At 53.8% G+C, this 18,121-nt stretch overlaps 1 protein-coding gene and 1 long non-coding RNA gene across 2 annotated transcripts in view; both read left to right on the top strand.

Moving 5' to 3' along the window:
• Positions 1-18,121, top strand: part of cyfip1 (cytoplasmic FMR1 interacting protein 1) — a 202,865-nt gene that overhangs the window by 163,671 nt on the left and 21,073 nt on the right.
• Positions 992-17,351, top strand: LOC127910787 (uncharacterized). Its single transcript, XR_008076200.1, has 4 exons — positions 992-1,122; positions 1,979-2,042; positions 11,645-11,708; positions 17,156-17,351. It is a non-coding gene; the product is annotated as an uncharacterized LOC127910787 (long non-coding RNA).

The following is an 18,121-nucleotide window of genomic DNA, read 5'->3' as shown; positions in this document are numbered from 1 at the left end:
AGCCCTGGGAACCCCACAGGTACCATCACACTGCCTTAGTAAACACCAGCCCTGGGAACCCCACAGGTACCATCACACTGCCTTAGTTAACACCAGCCCTGGGAACCCCACAGGTACCATCACACTGCCTTAGTAAACACCAGCCCTGGGAACCCCACAGGTACCATCACTCTGCCTTAGTAAACACCAGCCCTGGGAACCCCACAGGTACCATCACACTGCCTTAGTTAACACCAGCCCTGGGAACCCCACAGGTACCATCACACTGCCTGCGTAAACACCAGCCCTGGGAGCCCCACAGGTACCATCACACTGCCTTAGTTAACACCAGCCCTGGGAACCCCACAGGTACCATCACACTGCCTTAGTTAACACCAGCCCTGGGAACCATCACACTGCCTTAGTAAACACCAGCCCTGGGAACCCCACAGGTACCATCACACTGCCTTAGTTAACACCAGTACTGGGAACCATCACACTGCCTTAGTTAACACCAGCCCTGGGAGCCCCACAGGTACCATCACACTGCCTTAGTAAACACCAGCCCTGGGAACCCCACAGGTACCATCACACTGCCTTAGTTAATACCAGTACTGGGAACCCCACAGGTACCATCACACTGCCTTAGTTATAATACCAGTCCTGGGAACCCCACAGGTACCATCACACTGCCTTAGTAAACACCAGCCCTGGGAACCCCACAGGTACCATCACACTGCCTTAGTAAACACCAGTACTGGGAACCCCACAGGTACCATCACACTGCCTTAGTAAACACCAGCCCTGGGAACCATCACACTGCCTTAGTAAACACCAGCCCTGGGAACCCCACAGGTACCATCACACTGCCTTAGTTAACACCAGTACTGGGAACCATCACACTGCCTTAGTTAACACCAGCCCTGGGAACCCCACAGGTACCATCACACTGCCTTAGTTAATACCAGTCCTGGGAACCCCACAGGTACCATCACACTGCCTTAGTAAACACCAGCCCTGGGAACCCCACAGGTACCATCACACTGCCTTAGTTAACACCAGCCCTGGGAACCCCACAGGTACCATCACACTGCCTTAGTGAACCCCACAGGTACCATCACACTGCCTTAGTGAACCCCACAGGTACCATCACACTGCCTTAGTTAACACCAGCCCTGGGAACCCCACAGGTACCATCACACTGCCTTAGTAAACACCAGCCCTGGGAACCCCACAGGTACCATCACACTGCCTTAGTAAACACCAGTACTGGGAACCCCACAGGTACCATCACACTGCCTTAGTAAACACCAGCCCTGGGAACCATCACACTGCCTTAGTAAACACCAGCCCTGGGAACCCCACAGGTACCATCACACTGCCTTAGTTAACACCAGCCCTGGGAACCCCACAGGTACCATCACACTGCCTTAGTAAACACCAGCCCTGGGAACCCCACAGGTACCATCACACTGCCTTAGTAAACACCAGCCCTGGGAACCCCACAGGTACCATCACACTGCCTTAGTAAACACCAGTACTGGGAACCCCACAGGTACCATCACACTGCCTTAGTAAACACCAGCCCTGGGAACCATCACACTGCCTTAGTTAACACCAGCCCTGGGAACCCCACAGGTACCATCACACTGCCTTAGTTAACACCAGCCCTGGGAACCCCACAGGTACCATCACACTGCCTTAGTAAACACCAGCCCTGGGAACCCCACAGGTACCATCACACTGCCTTAGTAAACACCAGCCCTGGGAACCCCACAGGTACCATCACACTGCCTTAGTGAACCCCACAGGTACCATCACACTGCCTTAGTTAACACCAGTACTGGGAACCCCACAGGTACCATCACACTGCCTTAGTAAACACCAGCCCTGGGAGCCCCACAGGTACCATCACACTGCCTTAGTAAACACCAGCCCTGGGAACCCCACAGGTACCATCACACTGCCTTAGTAAACACCAGCCCTGGGAACCCCACAGGTACCATCACACTGCCTTAGTGAACCCCACAGGTACCATCACACTGCCTTAGTGAACCCCACAGGTACCATCACACTGCCTTAGTTAACACCAGCCCTGGGAACCCCACAGGTACCATCACACTGCCTTAGTAAACACCAGCCCTGGGAACCCCACAGGAACCATCACACTGCCTTAGTAAACACCAGTACTGGGAACCCCACAGGTACCATCACACTGCCTTAGTAAACACCAGCCCTGGGAACCATCACACTGCCTTAGTAAACACCAGCCCTGGGAACCCCACAGGTACCATCACACTGCCTTAGTTAACACCAGCCCTGGGAACCCCACAGGTACCATCACACTGCCTTAGTTAACACCAGCCCTGGGAACCCCACAGGTACCATCACACTGCCTTAGTGAACCCCACAGGTACCATCACACTGCCTTAGTAAACACCAGCCCTGGGAACCCCACAGGTACCATCACACTGCCTTAGTTAACACCAGCCCTGGGAACCCCACAGGTACCATCACACTGCCTTAGTTAACACCAGTACTGGGAACCCCACAGGTACCATCACACTGCCTTAGTTAACACCAGTACTGGGAACCATCACACTGCCTTAGTAAACACCAGCCCTGGGAACCCCACAGGTACCATCACTCTGCCTTAGTTAACACCAGCCCTGGGAACCCCACAGGTACCATCACACTGCCTTAGTTAACACCAGCCCTGGGAACCCCACAGGTACCATCACACTGCCTTAGTAAACACCAGCCCTGGGAACCCCACAGGTACCATCACACTGCCTTAGTTAACACCAGCCCTGGGAACCCCACAGGTACCATCACACTGCCTTAGTAAACACCAGCCCTGGGAACCCCACAGGTACCATCACTCTGCCTTAGTAAACACCAGCCCTGGGAACCCCACAGGTACCATCACACTGCCTTAGTTAACACCAGCCCTGGGAACCCCACAGGTACCATCACACTGCCTTAGTAAACACCAGCCCTGGGAGCCCCACAGGTACCATCACACTGCCTTAGTTAACACCAGGCCTGGGAACCCCACAGGTACCATCACACTGCATTAGTTAACACCAGCCCTGGGAACCCCACAGGTACCATCACACTGCCTTAGTTAACACCAGCCCTGGGAACCATCACACTGCCTTAGTTAACACCAGCCCTGGGAACCCCACAGGTACCATCACACTGCCTTAGTAAACACCAGCCCTGGGAGCCCCACAGGTACCATCACACTGCCTTAGTTAACACCAGCCCTGGGAACCCCACAGGTACCATCACACTGCCTTAGTAAACACCAGTACTGGGAACCCCACAGGTACCATCACACTGCCTTAGTAAACACCAGCCCTGGGAACCATCACACTGCCTTAGTAAACACCAGCCCTGGGAACCCCACAGGTACCATCACACTGCCTTAGTAAACACCAGCCCTGGGAACCCCACAGGTACCATCACACTGCCTTAGTAAACACCAGTACTGGGAACCCCACAGGTACCATCACACTGCCTTAGTAAACACCAGCCCTGGGAACCATCACACTGCCTTAGTAAACACCAGCCCTGGGAACCCCACAGGTACCATCACACTGCCTTAGTTAACACCAGCCCTGGGAACCCCACAGGTACCATCACACTGCCTTAGTAAACACCAGCCCTGGGAACCCCACAGGTACCATCACACTGCCTTAGTGCACCCCACAGGTACCATCACACTGCCTTAGTAAACACCAGCCCTGGGAACCCCACAGGTACCATCACACTGCCTTAGTTAACACCAGTACTGGGAGCCCCACAGGTACCATCACACTGCCTTAGTAAACACCAGCCCTGGGAACCCCACAGGTACCATCACTCTGCCTTAGTAAACACCAGCCCTGGGAACCCCACAGGTACCATCACACTGCCTTAGTTAACACCAGCCCTGGGAACCCCACAGGTACCATCACACTGCCTTAGTAAACACCAGCCCTGGGAACCCCACAGGTACCATCACACTGCCTTAGTTAACACCAGCCCTGGGAACCCCACAGGTACCATCACACTGCCTTAGTAAACACCAGCCCTGGGAGCCCCACAGGTACCATCACACTGCCTTAGTTAACACCAGCCCTGGGAACCATCACACTGCCTTAGTTAACACCAGCCCTGGGAACCCCACAGGTACCATCACACTGCCTTAGTTAACACCAGCCCTGGGAACCCCACAGGTACCATCACACTGCCTTAGTTAACACCAGCCCTGGGAACCATCACACTGCCTTAGTAAACACCAGCCCTGGGAACCCCACAGGTACCATCACACTGCCTTAGTTAACACCAGTACTGGGAACCATCACACTGCCTTAGTAAACACCAGCCCTGGGAACCCCACAGGTACCATCACACTGCCTTAGTTAACACCAGTACTGGGAACCATCACTCTGCCTTAGTAAACACCAGCCCTGGGAACCCCACAGGTACCATCACACTGCCTTAGTTAACACCAGCCCTGGGAACCCCACAGGTACCATCACACTGCCTTAGTAAACACCAGCCCTGGGAGCCCCACAGGTACCATCACACTGCCTTAGTTAACACCAGCCCTGGGAACCCCACAGGTACCATCACACTGCCTTAGTAAACACCAGTACTGGGAACCCCACAGGTACCATCACACTGCCTTAGTAAACACCAGCCCTGGGAACCATCACACTGCCTTAGTAAACACTAGCCCTGGGAACCCCACAGGTACCATCACACTGCCTTAGTGCACCCCACAGGTACCATCACACTGCCTTAGTAAACACCAGCCCTGGGAACCCCACAGGTACCATCACACTGCCTTAGTTAACACCAGTACTGGGAGCCCCACAGGTACCATCACACTGCCTTAGTAAACACCAGTACTGGGAACCCCACAGGTACCATCACACTGCCTTAGTGATCCCCACAGGTACCATCACACTGCCTTAGTTAACACCAGTACTGGGAACCCCACAGGTACCATCACACTGCCTTAGTAAACACCAGCCCTGGGAGCCCCACAGGTACCATCACACTGCCTTAGTAAACACCAGCCCTGGGAACCCCACAGTTAACACCAGCCCTGGGAACCCCACAGGTACCATCACACTGCCTTAGTAAACACCAGCCCTGGGAACCCCACAGGTACCATCACACTGCCTTAGTTAACACCAGCCCTGGGAACCCCACAGGTACCATCACACTGCCTTAGTGAACCCCACAGGTACCATCACACTGCCTTAGTAAACACCAGCCCTGGGAACCCCACAGGTACCATCACACTGCCTTAGTAAACACCAGTACTGGGAACCCCACAGGTACCATCACACTGCCTTAGTAAACACCAGCCCTGGGAACCATCACACTGCCTTAGTTAACACCAGCCCTGGGAACCCCACAGGTACCATCACACTGCCTTAGTTAACACCAGCCCTGGGAACCCCACAGGTACCATCACACTGCCTTAGTAAACACCAGCCCTGGGAACCCCACAGGTACCATCACACTGCCTTAGTTAACACCAGCCCTGGGAACCCCACAGGTACCATCACACTGCCTTAGTAAACACCAGCCCTGGGAACCCCACAGGTACCATCACACTGCCTTAGTTAATACCAGTACTGGGAACCCCACAGGTACCATCACACTGCCTTAGTTAATACCAGTCCTGGGAACCTCACAGGTACCATCACACTGCCTTAGTTAATACCAGTCCTGGGAACCTCACAGGTACCATCACACTGCCTTAGTTAATACCAGTACTGGGAACCATCACACTGCCTTAGTTAACACCAGCCCTGGGAACCCCACAGGTACCATCACACTGCCTTAGTTAATACCAGTACTGGGAACCCCACAGGTACCATCACACTGCCTTAGTTAATACCAGTCCTGGGAACCTCACAGGTACCATCACACTGCCTTAGTAAACACCAGCCCTGGGAACCCCACAGGTACCATCACACTGCCTTAGTAAACACCAGTACTGGGAACCCCACAGGTACCATCACACTGCCTTAGTTAACACCAGTACTGGGAACCCCACAGGTACCATCACACTGCCTTAGTAAACACCAGCCCTGGGAACCCCACAGGTACCATCACACTGCCTTAGTTAACACCAGCCCTGGGAACCCCACAGGTACCATCACACTGCCTTAGTTAACACCAGCCCTGGGAACCATCACACTGCCTTAGTAAACACCAGCCCTGGGAACCCCACAGGTACCATCACACTGCCTTAGTTAACACCAGTACTGGGAACCATCACACTGCCTTAGTTAACACCAGCCCTGGGAACCCCACAGGTACCATCACACTGCCTTAGTTAATACCAGTACTGGGAACCCCACAGGTACCATCACACTGCCTTAGTTAATACCAGTCCTGGGAACCCCACAGGTACCATCACACTGCCTTAGTAAACACCAGCCCTGGGAACCCCACAGGTACCATCACACTGCCTTAGTTAACACCAGCCCTGGGAACCCCACAGGTACCATCACACTGCCTTAGTAAACACCAGTACTGGGAACCCCACAGGTACCATCACACTGCCTTAGTAAACACCAGCCCTGGGAACCATCACACTGCCTTAGTTAACACCAGCCCTGGGAACCCCACAGGTACCATCACACTGCCTTAGTAAACACCAGCCCTGGGAACCCCACAGGTACCATCACACTGCCTTAGTTAACACCAGCCCTGGGAACCCCACAGGTACCATCACACTGCCTTAGTAAACACCAGCCCTGGGAACCCCACAGGTACCATCACACTGCCTTAGTTAACACCAGTACTGGGAACCATCACACTGCCTTAGTTAACACCAGCCCTGGGAACCCCACAGGTACCATCACACTGCCTTAGTTAATACCAGTACTGGGAACCCCACAGGTACCATCACACTGCCTTAGTTAATACCAGTCCTGGGAACCTCACAGGTACCATCACACTGCCTTAGTAAACACCAGCCCTGGGAACCCCACAGGTACCATCACACTGCCTTAGTAAACACCAGTACTGGGAACCCCACAGGTACCATCACACTGCCTTAGTTAACACCAGCCCTGGGAACCCCACAGGTACCATCACACTGCCTTAGTTAACACCAGTACTGGGAACCCCACAGGTACCATCACACTGCCTTAGTTAACACCAGCCCTGGGAACCATCACACTGCCTTAGTAAACACCAGCCCTGGGAACCCCACAGGTACCATCACACTGCCTTAGTTAACACCAGTACTGGGAACCATCACACTGCCTTAGTAAACACCAGCCCTGGGAACCCCACAGGTACCATCACACTGCCTTAGTTAATACCAGTACTGGGAACCCCACAGGTACCATCACACTGCCTTAGTTAATACCAGTCCTGGGAACCCCACAGGTACCATCACACTGCCTTAGTAAACACCAGCCCTGGGAACCCCACAGGTACCATCACACTGCCTTAGTTAACACCAGCCCTGGGAACCCCACAGGTACCATCACACTGCCTTAGTTAACACCAGCCCTGGGAACCCCACAGGTACCATCACACTGCCTTAGTTAACACCAGCCCTGGGAACCCCACAGGTACCATCACACTGCCTTAGTAAACACCAGCCCTGGGAACCCCACAGGTACCATCACACTGCCTTAGTTAACACCAGTACTGGGAACCATCACACTGCCTTAGTTAACACCAGCCCTGGGAACCCCACAGGTACCATCACACTGCCTTAGTTAACACCAGTACTGGGAACCCCACAGGTACCATCACACTGCCTTAGTAAACACCAGCCCTGGGAACCCCACAGGTACCATCACACTGCCTTAGTGAACCCCACAGGTACCATCACACTGCCTTAGTTAACACCAGCCCTGGGAACCCCACAGGTACCATCACACTGCCTTAGTAAACACCAGCCCTGGGAACCCCACAGGTACCATCACACTGCCTTAGTAAACACCAGCCCTGGGAACCCCACAGGTACCAGTACTGGGAACCCCACAGGTACCATCACACTGCCTTAGTAAACACCAGCCCTGGGAACCATCACACTGCCTTAGTTAACACCAGCCCTGGGAACCCCACAGGTACCATCACACTGCCTTAGTAAACACCAGCCCTGGGAGCCCCACAGGTACCATCACACTGCCTTAGTTAACACCAGTACTGGGAACCCCACAGGTACCATCACACTGCCTTAGTAAACACCAGCCCTGGGAGCCCCACAGGTACCATCACACTGCCTTAGTTAACACCAGTACTGGGAACCCCACAGGTACCATCACACTGCCTTAGTAAACACCAGTACTGGGTACCCCACAGGTACCATCACACTGCCTTAGTTAACACCAGTACTGGGAACCCCACAGGTACCATCACACTGCCTTAGTAAACACCAGCCCTGGGAGCCCCACAGGTACCATCACACTGCCTTAGTTAACACCAGTACTGGGAACCCCACAGGTACCATCACACTGCCTTAGTAAACACCAGCCCTGGGAACCCCACAGGTACCATCACACTGCCTTAGTAAACACCAGTACTGGGTACCCCACAGGTACCATCACACTGCCTTAGTTAACACCAGTACTGGGAACCCCACAGGTACCATCACACTGCCTTAGTAAACACCAGCCCTGGGAGCCCCACAGGTACCATCACACTGCCTTAGTTAACACCAGTACTGGGAACCCCACAGGTACCATCACACTGCCTTAGTAAACACCAGCCCTGGGAACCCCACAGGTACCATCACACTGCCTTAGTGAACCCCACAGGTACCATCACACTGCCTTAGTTAACACCAGCCCTGGGAACTCCACAGGTACCATCACACTGCCTTAGTAAACACCAGCCCTGGGAACCCCACAGGTACCATCACACTGCCTTAGTAAACACCAGTACTGGGAACCCCACAGGTACCATCACACTGCCTTAGTAAACACCAGCCCTGGGAACCATCACACTGCCTTAGTAAACACCAGCCCTGGGAACCCCACAGGTACCATCACACTGCCTTAGTTAACACCAGCCCTGGGAACCCCACAGGTACCATCACACTGCCTTAGTAAACACCAGCCCTGGGAACCCCACAGGTACCATCACACTGCCTTAGTAAACACCAGTACTGGGAACCCCACAGGTACCATCACACTGCCTTAGTAAACACCAGCCCTGGGAACCATCACACTGCCTTAGTTAACACCAGCCCTGGGAACCCCACAGGTACCATCACACTGCCTTAGTAAACACCAGCCCTGGGAGCCCCACAGGTACCATCACACTGCCTTAGTTAACACCAGTACTGGGAACCCCACAGGTACCATCACACTGCCTTAGTAAACACCAGTCCTGGGAGCCCCACAGGTACCATCACACTGCCTTAGTTAACACCAGTACTGGGAACCCCACAGGTACCATCACACTGCCTTAGTAAACACCAGTACTGGGTACCCCACGGGTACCATCACACTGCCTTAGTAAACACCAGTACTGGGAACCCCACAGGTACCATCACACTGCCTTAGTAAACACCAGTACTGGGAACCCCACAGGTACCATCACACTGCCTTAGTAAACACCAGCCCTGGGAACCCCACAGGTACCATCACACTGCCTTAGTAAACACCAGCCCTGGGAACCCCACAGTTAACACCAGCCCTGGGAACCCCACAGGTACCATCACACTGCCTTAGTAAACACCAGCCCTGGGAACCCCACAGGTACCATCACACTGCCTTAGTTAACACCAGCCCTGGGAACCCCACAGGTACCATCACACTGCCTTAGTAAACACCAGCCCTGGGAACCCCACAGGTACCATCACACTGCCTTAGTTAACACCAGCCCTGGGAACCCCACAGGTACCATCACACTGCCTTAGTAAACACCAGCCCTGGGAACCCCACAGGTACCATCACACTGCCTTAGTTAACACCAGTACTGGGAACCATCACACTGCCTTAGTTAACACCAGCCCTGGGAACCCCACAGGTACCATCACACTGCCATAGTTAATACCAGTACTGGGAACCCCACAGGTACCATCACACTGCCTTAGTTAATACCAGTCCTGGGAACCCCACAGGTACCATCACACTGCCTTAGTAAACACCAGCCCTGGGAACCCCACAGGTACCATCACACTGCCTTAGTAAACACCAGTACTGGGAACCCCACAGGTACCATCACACTGCCTTAGTTAACACCAGCCCTGGGAACCATCACACTGCCTTAGTAAACACCAGCCCTGGGAACCCCACAGGTACCATCACACTGCCTTAGTTAACACCAGTACTGGGAACCATCACACTGCCTTAGTTAACACCAGCCCTGGGAACCCCACAGGTACCATCACACTGCCTTAGTTAATACCAGTACTGGGAACCCCACAGGTACCATCACACTGCCTTAGTTAATACCAGTCCTGGGAACCCCACAGGTACCATCACACTGCCTTAGTAAACACCAGCCCTGGGAACCCCACAGGTACCATCACACTGCCTTAGTTAACACCAGCCCTGGGAACCCCACAGGTACCATCACTCTGCCTTAGTAAACACCAGCCCTGGGAACCCCACAGGTACCATCACACTGCCTTAGTGAACCCCACAGGTACCATCACACTGCCTTAGTTAACACCAGCCCTGGGAACCCCACAGGTACCATCACACTGCCTTAGTAAACACCAGCCCTGGGAACCCCACAGGTACCAGTACTGGGAACCCCACAGGTACCATCACACTGCCTTAGTAAACACCAGCCCTGGGAACCATCACACTGCCTTAGTTAACACCAGCCCTGGGAACCCCACAGGTACCATCACACTGCCTTAGTAAACACCAGCCCTGGGAGCCCCACAGGTACCATCACACTGCCTTAGTTAACACCAGTACTGGGAACCCCACAGGTACCATCACACTGCCTTAGTAAACACCAGCCCTGGGAGCCCCACAGGTACCATCACACTGCCTTAGTTAACACCAGTACTGGGAACCCCACAGGTACCATCACACTGCCTTAGTAAACACCAGTACTGGGTACCCCACAGGTACCATCACACTGCCTTAGTTAACACCAGTACTGGGAACCCCACAGGTACCATCACACTGCCTTAGTAAACACCAGCCCTGGGAGCCCCACAGGTACCATCACACTGCCTTAGTAAACACCAGCCCTGGGAACCCCACAGGTACCATCACACTGCCTTAGTAAACACCAGCCCTGGGAGCCCCACAGGTACCATCACACTGCCTTAGTTAACACCAGTACTGGGAACCCCACAGGTACCATCACACTGCCTTAGTAAACACCAGCCCTGGGAACCCCACAGGTACCATCACACTGCCTTAGTAAACACAAGTACTGGGTACCATCACACTGCCTTAGTTAACACCAGTACTGGGAACCCCACAGGTACCATCACACTGCCTTAGTAAACACCAGCCCTGGGAGCCCCACAGGTACCATCACACTGCCTTAGTTAACACCAGTACTGGGAACCCCACAGGTACCATCACACTGCCTTAGTAAACACCAGCCCTGGGAGCCCCACAGGTACCATCACACTGCCTTAGTTAACACCAGCCCTGGGAACCCCACAGGTACCATCACACTGCCTTAGTAAACACCAGCCCTGGGAACCCCACAGGTACCATCACACTGCCTTAGTGAACCCCACAGGTACCATCACACTGCCTTAGTGAACCCCACAGGTACCATCACACTGCCTTAGTTAACACCAGCCCTGGGAACTCCACAGGTACCATCACACTGCCTTAGTAAACACCAGCCCTGGGAACCCCACAGGTACCATCACACTGCCTTAGTAAACACCAGTACTGGGAACCCCACAGGTACCATCACACTGCCTTAGTAAACACCAGCCCTGGGAACCATCACACTGCCTTAGTAAACACCAGCCCTGGGAACCCCACAGGTACCATCACACTGCCTTAGTTAACACCAGGCCTGGGAACCCCACAGGTACCATCACACTGCCTTAGTAAACACCAGTACTGGGAACCCCACAGGTACCATCACACTGCCTTAGTAAACACCAGCCCTGGGAACCCCACAGGTACCATCACACTGCCTTAGTAAACACCAGTACTGGGAACCCCACAGGTACCATCACACTGCCTTAGTAAACACCAGCCCTGGGAACCATCACACTGCCTTAGTTAACACCAGCCCTGGGAACCCCACAGGTACCATCACACTGCCTTAGTAAACACCAGCCCTGGGAGCCCCACAGGTACCATCACACTGCCTTAGTTAACACCAGTACTGGGAACCCCACAGGTACCATCACACTGCCTTAGTTAACACCAGCCCTGGGAACCCCACAGGTACCATCACACTGCCTTAGTAAACACCAGCCCTGGGAACCCCACAGGTACCATCACACTGCCTTAGTTAACACCAGTACTGGGAACCATCACACTGCCTTAGTTAACACCAGCCCTGGGAACCCCACAGGTACCATCACACTGCCTTAGTTAATACCAGTACTGGGAACCCCACAGGTACCATCACACTGCCTTAGTTAATACCAGTCCTGGGAACCCCACAGGTACCATCACACTGCCTTAGTAAACACCAGCCCTGGGAACCCCACAGGTACCATCACACTGCCTTAGTAAACACCAGTACTGGGAACCCCACAGGTACCATCACACTGCCTTAGTTAACACCAGCCCTGGGAACCATCACACTGCCTTAGTAAACACCAGCCCTGGGAACCCCACAGGTACCATCACACTGCCTTAGTTAACACCAGTACTGGGAACCATCACACCACCAGCCCTGGGAACCCCACACCAGCCCTGGGAACCCCACAGGTACCATCACACTGCCTTAGTTAACACCAGTCCTGGGAACCCCACAGGTACCATCACACTGCCTTAGTAAACACCAGCCCTGGGAACCCCACAGTTAACACCACCATCACACTGCCTTAGTAAACACCAGCCCTGGGAACCCCACAGGTACCATCACACTGCCTTAGTTAACACCACCCCACAGGTACCTCACACTGCCTTAGTAAACACCAGCCCTGGGAACCCCACAGGTACCATCACACTGCCTTAGTAAACACCAGCCCTGGGAACCCCACAGGTACCATCACACTGCCTTAGTAAACACCTGCCCTGGGAACCCCACAGGTACCATCACACTGCCTTAGTAAACACCAGCCCTGGGAACCCCACAGGTACCATCACACTGCCTTAGTTAACACCAGTACTGGGAACCCCACAGGTACCATCACACTGCCTTAGTAAACACCAGCCCTGGGAGCCCCACAGTACCATCACACTGCCTTAGTTAACACCAGTACTGGGAACCCCACAGGTACCATCACACTGCCTTAGTAAACACCAGTACTGGGTACCCCACAGGTACCATCACACTGCCTTAGTTAACACCAGCCCTGGGAACCCCACAGGTACCATCACACTGCCTTAGTAAAACCAGCCCTGGGAGCCCCACAGGTACCATCACACTGCCTTAGTAAACACCAGCCCTGGGAACCCCACAGGTACCATCACACTGCCTTAGTAAACACCAGCCCTGGGAGCCCCACAGGTACCATCACACTGCCTTAGTTAACACCAGTACTGGGAACCCCACAGGTACCATCACACTGCCTTAGTAAACACCAGCCCTGGGAACCCCACAGGTACCATCACACTGCCAGTCACCATCACACTGCCTTAGTTAACACCAGTACTGGGAACCCCACAGGTACCATCACACTGCCTTAGTAAACACCAGCCCTGGGAGCCCCACAGGTACCATCACACTGCCTTAGTTAACACCAGTACTGGGAACCCCACAGGTACCATCACACTGCCTTAGTAAACACCAGCCCTGGGAGCCCCACAGGTACCATCACACTGCCTTAGTTAACACCAGCCCTGGGAACCCCACAGGTACCATCACACTGCCTTAGTAAACACCAGCCCTGGGAACCCCACAGGTACCATCACACTGCCTTAGTGAACCCCACAGGTACCATCACACTGCCTAGGAACCCCACAGGTACCATCACACTGCCTTAGTTAACACCAGCCCTGGGAACTCCACAGGTACCATCACACTGCCTTAGTAAACACCAGCCCTGGGAACCCCACAGGTACCATCACACTGCCTTAGTAAACACCAGTACTGGGAACCCCACAGGTACCATCACACTGCCTTAGTAAACACCAGCCCTGGGAACCATCACACTGCCTTAGTAAACACCAGCCCTGGGAACCCCACAGGTACCATCACACTGCCTTAGTTAACACCAGGCCTGGGAACCCCACAGGTACCATCACACTGCCTTAGTAAACACCAGTACTGGGAACCCCACAGGTACCATCACACTGCCTTAGTAAACACCAGCCCTGGGAACCCCACAGGTACCATCACACTGCCTTAGTAAACACCAGTACTGGGAACCCCACAGGTACCATCACACTGCCTTAGTAAACACCAGCCCTGGGAACCATCACAAGTTAACACCAGCCCTGGGAACCCCACAGGTACCATCACACTGCCTTAGTAAACACCAGCCCTGGGAGCCCCACAGTTAACACCAGTGGGAACCATCACACTGCCTTAGTTAACACCAGTACTGGGAACCCCACAGGTACCATCACACTGCCTTAGTAAACACCAGTCCTGGGAGCCCCACAGGTACCATCACACTGCCTTAGTTAACACCAGTACTGGGAACCCCACAGGTACCATCACACTGCCTTAGTAAACACCAGTACTGGGTACCCCACAGGTACCATCACACTGCCTTAGTAAACACCAGTACTGGGAACCCCACAGGTACCATCACACTGCCTTAGTAAACACCAGTACTGGGAACCCCACAGGTACCATCACACTGCCTTAGTAAACACCAGCCCTGGGAACCCCACAGGTACCATCACACTGCCTTAGTAAACACCAGCCCTGGGAACCCCACAGGTACCATCACACTGCCTTAGTAAACACCAGCCCTGGGAACCCCACAGGTACCATCACACTGCCTTAGTAAACACCAGTACTGGGAACCCCACAGGTACCATCACACTGCCTTAGTTAACACCAGTACTGGGAACCCCACAGGTACCATCACACTGCCTTAGTAAACACCAGCCCTGGGAACCCCACAGGTACCATCACACTGCCTTAGTAAACACCAGTACTGGGTACCCCACAGGTACCATCACACTGCCTTAGTGAACCCCACAGGTACCATCACACTGCCTTAGTAAACACCAGCCCTGGGAACCCCACAGGTACCATCACACTGCCTTAGTAAACACCAGCCCTGGGAACCCCACAGGTACCATCACACTGCCTTAGTTAACACCAGTACTGGGAACCCCACAGGTACCATCACACTGCCTTAGTAAACACCAGCCCTGGGAACCCCACAGGTACCATCACACTGCCTTAGTAAACACCAGTACTGGGAACCATCACACTGCCTTAGTAAACACCAGCCCTGGGAACCCCACAGGTACCATCACACTGCCTTAGTTAACACCAGTACTGGGAACCCCACAGGTACCATCACACTGCCTTAGTTAACACCAGCCCTGGGAACCCCACAGGTACCATCACACTGCCTTAGTAAACACCAGCCCTGGGAACCCCACAGGTACCATCACACTGCCTTAGTAAACACCAGCCCTGGGAACCCCACAGGTACCATCACACTGCCTTAGTAAACACCAGCCCTGGGAACCCCACAGGTACCATCACACTGCCTTAGTTAACACCAGCCCTGGGAACCCCACAGGTACCATCACACTGCCTTAGTTAACACCAGCCCTGGGAACCCCACAGGTACCATCACACTGCCTTAGTTAACACCAGCCCTGGGAACCCCACAGGTACCATCACACTGCCTTAGTAAACACCAGCCCTGGGAACCCCACAGGTACCATCACACTGCCTTAGTAAACACCAGCCCTGGGAACCCCACAGGTACCATCACACTGCCTTAGTAAACACCAGCCCTGGGAACCCCACAGGTACCAGTACTGGGAACCCCACAGGTACCATCACACTGCCTTAGTGAACCCCACAGGTACCATCACACTGCCTTAGTTAACACCAGCCCTGGGAACCCCACAGGTACCATCACACTGCCTTAGTAAACACCAGCCCTGGGAACCCCACAGGTACCATCACACTGCCTTAGTAAACACCAGCCCTGGGAACCCCACAGGTACCAGTACTGGGAACCCCACAGGTACCATCACACTGCCTTAGTAAACACCAGCCCTGGGAACCATCACACTGCCTTAGTTAACACCAGCCCTGGGAACCCCACAGGTACCATCACACTGCCTTAGTAAACACCAGCCCTGGGAGCCCCACAGGTACCATCACACTGCCTTAGTTAACACCAGTACTGGGAACCCCACAGGTACCATCACACTGCCTTAGTAAACACCAGCCCTGGGAGCCCCACAGGTACCATCACACTGCCTTAGTTAACACCAGTACTGGGAACCCCACAGGTACCATCACACTGCCTTAGTAAACACCAGTACTGGGTACCCCACAGGTACCATCACACTGCCTTAGTTAACACCAGTACTGGGAACCCCACAGGTACCATCACACTGCCTTAGTAAACACCAGCCCTGGGAGCCCCACAGGTACCATCACACTGCCTTAGTAAACACCAGCCCTGGGAACCCCACAGGTACCATCACACTGCCTTAGTAAACACCAGCCCTGGGAGCCCCACAGGTACCATCACACTGCCTTAGTTAACACCAGTACTGGGAACCCCACAGGTACCATCACACTGCCTTAGTAAACACCAGCCCTGGGAACCCCACAGGTACCATCACACTGCCTTAGTAAACACAAGTACTGGGTACCATCACACTGCCTTAGTTAACACCAGTACTGGGAACCCCACAGGTACCATCACACTGCCTTAGTAAACACCAGCCCTGGGAGCCCCACAGGTACCATCACACTGCCTTAGTTAACACCAGTACTGGGAACCCCACAGGTACCATCACACTGCCTTAGTAAACACCAGCCCTGGGAGCCCCACAGGTACCATCACACTGCCTTAGTTAACACCAGCCCTGGGAACCCCACAGGTACCATCACACTGCCTTAGTAAACACCAGCCCTGGGAACCCCACAGGTACCATCACACTGCCTTAGTGAACCCCACAGGTACCATCACACTGCCTTAGTGAACCCCACAGGTACCATCACACTGCCTTAGTTAACACCAGCCCTGGGAACTCCACAGGTACCATCACACTGCCTTAGTAAACACCAGCCCTGGGAACCCCACAGGTACCATCACACTGCCTTAGTAAACACCAGTACTGGGAACCCCACAGGTACCATCACACTGCCTTAGTAAACACCAGCCCTGGGAACCATCACACTGCCTTAGTAAACACCAGCCCTGGGAACCCCACAGGTACCATCACACTGCCTTAGTTAACACCAGGCCTGGGAACCCCACAGGTACCATCACACTGCCTTAGTAAACACCAGTACTGGGAACCCCACAGGTACCATCACACTGCCTTAGTAAACACCAGCCCTGGGAACCCCACAGGTACCATCACACTGCCTTAGTAAACACCAGTACTGGGAACCCCACAGGTACCATCACACTGCCTTAGTAAACACCAGCCCTGGGAACCATCACACTGCCTTAGTTAACACCAGCCCTGGGAACCCCACAGGTACCATCACACTGCCTTAGTAAACACCAGCCCTGGGAGCCCCACAGGTACCATCACACTGCCTTAGTTAACACCAGTACTGGGAACCCCACAGGTACCATCACACTGCCTTAGTAAACACCAGTCCTGGGAGCCCCACAGGTACCATCACACTGCCTTAGTTAACACCAGTACTGGGAACCCCACAGGTACCATCACACTGCCTTAGTAAACACCAGTACTGGGTACCCCACGGGTACCATCACACTGCCTTAGTAAACACCAGTACTGGGAACCCCACAGGTACCATCACACTGCCTTAGTAAACACCAGTACTGGGAACCCCACAGGTACCATCACACTGCCTTAGTAAATACCAGCCCTGGGAACCCCACAGGTACCATCACACTGCCTTAGTAAACACCAGC

Source organism: Oncorhynchus keta, chromosome 22 (assembly GCF_023373465.1).
Source record: "Oncorhynchus keta strain PuntledgeMale-10-30-2019 chromosome 22, Oket_V2, whole genome shotgun sequence".
Taxonomy (NCBI): Eukaryota; Metazoa; Chordata; class Actinopteri; order Salmoniformes; family Salmonidae; genus Oncorhynchus; species Oncorhynchus keta.
Note: the sequence above shows the minus strand (reverse complement) of the source record. Positions and strands in the feature narration are given on the sequence as shown.